General features: G+C 41.9%; 1 pseudogene; it reads right to left on the bottom strand.

The window, feature by feature from the left end:
* Nucleotides 1-4,034: 4,034 nt before the first annotated feature.
* Nucleotides 4,035-4,237, bottom strand: LOC121564983 (annotated as a pseudogene).
* Nucleotides 4,238-4,930: the final 693 nt, after the last annotated feature.

Raw genomic sequence — 4,930 nt, forward strand, 5'->3', positions numbered from 1 at the left:
GTGCTGTGTATGGGTGAAACTTGTATTTCCAAAAGTAGTGAAATCACCCTATTCTTCTGGGGTAAAACACAAGTGTGACGCCATGTTTGTAAATATCTGTATGGATTTGCCATCAAACTAAAAGCATAATATGAAATAAAATAAATTATGCTTAGCATTTCTTTTTGTTGGGATTCATTAACCTTCCCACTGAGCTCCTGACTGACATCCCTTCACGTTTGGTTCTGTGCCAGTTTCAAAAGCAAAGTATGTCTTCATGTTTTTCCTTCTGTTTTCTCAGTTAGTCCAAGTGGCAGCCAGGAAGAAGCTGGCCAAGACAGAGCATCAGAACCAGGTTTCTTTACCATCAAGATATTGATCTCGAAATCGTAAATGTAGAAAGTTTAAATAACAGCATGATTTGTTCTTATATTTTAGACCAAGAGCTGCCATCCCTGCTTGATGAGCCTGTGGCTTCTGAGATGCCTGCTGGATACATTAAAGGTATATTATGCTAGCCTATATGTTACAACATGTTGCTTCTCTTGTATTGTCAACATCAATTCCAAATTGTTTGGCTGTCAGCAGATACATGGTTATCAATACTACTAATATATATGAAGGGTGGATATTTTGATCGAGGTATTTCACATGGCCTTGATCCATGTCCTGCCTGGTACTCATGGCTTGTATTGTCACGCTACTTGCAGCAAAACTGTTGAGTCTTTATTATTTTGCAGATCTTCAAGCAGTGGAGATGAGGATAATGGTGAAACTGGAGATGATCCGTACAGAGTTCAGGACTGCTCTGAACCAAGTTATGGAGGCCATAGAGGATAATGGTGGAACTGGAGATTATCCGTACAGAGTTCAGGACTGCTCTGAACCAAGTTATGGAGGCCATAGAGGATAATGGTGGAACTGGAGATGATCCGTACAGAGTTCAGGACTGCTCTGAACCAAGTTATGGAGGCCATAGAGGATAATGGCCTTTTTACTTCACTTTAATCCAGTCGGTCAATATAGCTCGATGATTGTGCTAGTAAAAAAGGAATGTAGTAGGGAGTCGACGTTAAACCGGCATTTTGATCATTTGTTTAAGGAAAATAATGACCAGTTTGTGTTATTTTGACTTCCAGGAGCGGCTCGAGGAAGAGACTGTGGATGAGGATGGAGCAGCAGCACCTGAATAAACCTAACATAGTTATTCACTTTTAGCTTTAAGCAGTTTTACAGTTCTTGATTGGAGTGCAGTGTTCATGTTTTTACTGACTTGTTATTTTGTGAGCTTATTGCTGTGATTTTGTTTATGAATCTATTGTGATACAGTTTATGTAAAAAAAGAACTTATTTTCTGGCATTTTGCATATTTCGTCAGTGGACACCTACCGACAGGATACTGTGTATATGTTCAGGGTAGATTAAATGACGTGTCTTAAGGGTCCTCCCGAGTGGCGCAGTGGTCTAAGACACTGCATCGCAGCTGCGTTGCTACAGATGCTGGTTCGATACCTGTCTGTGTCGCAGCCAGCCACGACCGGGAGACCCATGAGGTGATGCACAATTGTCCCAGTGTCGTCCAGGTTAGGGGAGGGTTTGGCCAGCCGGAATGTCCTTGTCCCCATCACACTGTTACGTGCCTTATTGGTACTATAGGTACCCACTGACGAAAGTTAAGTTCCCAGTGGTTACCAGAAACTGCATTTTATGGGGCTCTCAACGTACTTTCTGACGTTTAGCAACGTTAAGAGGTTGACTTAAAAATACTAATATTTAACGCTTTAAAATCCCCCACATTTCTACGTCCTGAAAAGACTTGGGACATAAGTTTTGTCAGCGGAAACCACAGCTACGTAGAAGGAACGTTTCACAATAACGTTATCATGACTTATGTAGGGACTAAAATAACTTTGATGACATCCTGGAACGTAATTTTGTTAGCTGGGAAAGCTCACTCTAGAAACGTATTCCAGTTTCTGCCTGCCAGCTGGAATGGAAATCTTTGCCAGTGGGTGTGCGTGTGGAAACTACCTGCTCCTCCCCTCTGAAGCATAGGTTACTGTATCCTACTGACAACATTACAAGCATGATTCAGAAATTAGGGAGATATATTTAATTTGAGAAGAATGGATGAACTTTTTCAATGCTAGTTAAGGATACTATAGTCACCACGTTTCACATTGGATTTATTAACAACAAAAAGGTAAGACCTGTTTTTAATTCTAGTGCTGGACTGCACTGCACAAACAAGGTTGTTAGCTAGCTAGCGAACATCTGCTCTGTTCCAACGTTAAACCAACTCTGAAGTTCAAAGACATTCAAAGTTCCTCCATAGAAGCCGCTCCTCCGTAGGTATAATTATGTGGGCCTAATTCAGATAATGCAGGTCATAACACGATGCCCAGCTCTTCAATGCAAGCATCCTCTAACGAGCTCTCCACACCCGCAAAATGTCGCACCTTACACTGTGATTGGCAGCACAGTGTGCTCTGAATGATTTTCTTATACAGATACTCTGTGGTGTACTAGTGTATTTATTCTCCCACTTGGATGTCACTTCCACAAGCTTTAAATTGAGGGCCAGGTTGTCAGGATGGGTAATGTACTGTACACATTAATTACAAGTACTCCCAAAGATACACTTCATTTTAAATAGCTAAATCCTGTGTAACAACTAGTAATTACATTGTACTTGGCTAACATTACATGTACTATGCTTTGAAATAGTGTCTTATTCTTCATCTGGGATTTGGATTTGTAAAATGTATTATAAAATGTATTTAATATATGTCTGATCAGGCTCAGGTAGCATCAGGTTTGTATTTTCATGTTGATCAAAGCTCTAATCAAATCCAGACATTTATAAGCGTTATAATGCTTTTGAATGACACTTCCGGTTTAGGCGGAAAATACCGGGTTACCTGGGAGAAGAGTGATTTATTCTCGGGATGGAACATTTGTAAAACACCGGGGAAATATTAAACCCTGATGCGCATACCAGTTGATTCACAAGACACCAACTAAGTATCTTACATATACGGTATCTTCATTAGGCCTAATGGCATTTCATGTCCATGATAGGAAGTTTGTTGTAGTGGCTCAGTAAGGCTAATTGTAAAAGCAACCCTCTAAAGTGCCATGTTTGTACAGTTTATTATGTGGAGGAAACATTTAGGCAGCCAGGACCATACGCCAGGACCGCTCCGTAGGCCGCACTGTAGGCCTAGCTCTTACTGCAGTCCAGTGCCATGGACATCTTTGAAGTTTGGCCTCTAGTAATTTAGGAGGGCAACTTTATGAAGGCCTCCTCACCCTGGTCTTATCGTACAAGACTCTACAGACATATAAAATAAAGACAGGCTATTTTTACATATTATTTGCGTTGATGATGTATTGAAGTCAAGTGGTTCAACATTCAAATGTAGTTGGATGGACCACACAGGACTGCTTGGAAAACGCGACGGTCGGTGGAACACTTGCGCCACCAAGTGGACAATTGCTTCAGTTCCCTTGTGGCATCAACGCTACCAGAGATATGTGATATAAGATCAAATGTTATGTCAATATTATTATCTCTAAATTGATTCCCCCACCCGTATTTCATATATTATTATTCAGATTTAGCTGTTAATCTGGATTTAATTTATAAACGCTTTCTGTCATTTCCGATTGGAGGGCAGATGACCACGTGACTTACGAACCTACCAATTTGTTACTTTGTAACAGTCTAAAGTGGTTATTCCCAACGTTGATCAACTCCCAATCTATGCCAAGGTTTTTTAAAAGCATTATCTTTAAAGCATTATCACTGTACCATTTACACCCTGTATCCTGTGCATGTGACGAATAAACATTGATTTGATTAGATGATTAACGCACCATTCACATCAGCTATCATAGTCAATATAACAGTGACTGACTTCACCATCACTTTCTAGCCATCATTGACATTGAGATGAAGATGGTCAAATGTGAAAATATAAAATACATTGTGATCGTAATAGAATTTAACAAAGCAATTATGTTGTCTTTGCCTGCTTTATCTTTACAATGACAGGGGGTGCACCGTTCCTGGAGGTACTGCAATACCAGGTCGATGCGTGGAGTGGACGGAGCAAGCCCCTATTCCATCTCCCTGTTCCAAAAATCAATTCAATATATGGTCCCCAGATAGGGGACGTATCAGATATTAAACTGATAAGAACAGCCAGAACCGTGCGAGGGCCTGGGTCTTGTTGCTGACCGGGGAGGTGGCGAGAGTGAGATGTAACGCTGTATAGCGGCTGCCCAGGAACAAGTAGAGGTCAGGCAAGCCTCCCCCCCCCCCTGAGCCTGGGCCTCTTTACCACCTCCCTCCTCAGCCTCTCCCACTTGCTTCCCCACAGAAAATAAAAAAGCATCCGGTCCAGAGCTAACAATGTTTTCCTAGGAGGGATAAAAACAGAACGGATTAATCAATCAATTTCAATCAATTTTATTTTATATAGCCCTTCGTACATCAGCTAATATCTCGAAGTGCTGTACAGAAACCCAGCCTAAAACCCCAAACAGCTAGTAATGCAGGTGTAGAAGCACGGTGGCTAGGAAAAACTCCCTAGAAAGGCCAAAACCTAGGAAGAAACCTAGAGAGGAACCAGGCTATGAGGGGTGGCCAGTCCTCTTCTGGCTGTGCCGGGTGGAGGTTATAACAGAACCATGCCAAGATGTTCAAAAATGTTCATAAGTGACAAGCATGGTCAAATAATAATCAGGAATAAATCTCAGTTGGCTTTTCATAGCCGATCATTAAGAGTTGAAAACAGCAGGTCTGGGACAGGTAGGGGTTCCATAACCGCAGGCAGAACAGTTGAAACTGGAATAGCAGCAAGGCCAGGCGGACTGGGGACAGCAAGGAGTCACCACGGCCGGTAGTCCCGACGTATGGTCCTAGGGCTCAGGTCTCTCAGTTGGC

The sequence above is a fragment of the Coregonus clupeaformis genome, unplaced genomic scaffold, assembly GCF_020615455.1.
Source record: "Coregonus clupeaformis isolate EN_2021a unplaced genomic scaffold, ASM2061545v1 scaf1747, whole genome shotgun sequence".
Lineage (NCBI taxonomy): Eukaryota > Metazoa > Chordata > Actinopteri > Salmoniformes > Salmonidae > Coregonus > Coregonus clupeaformis.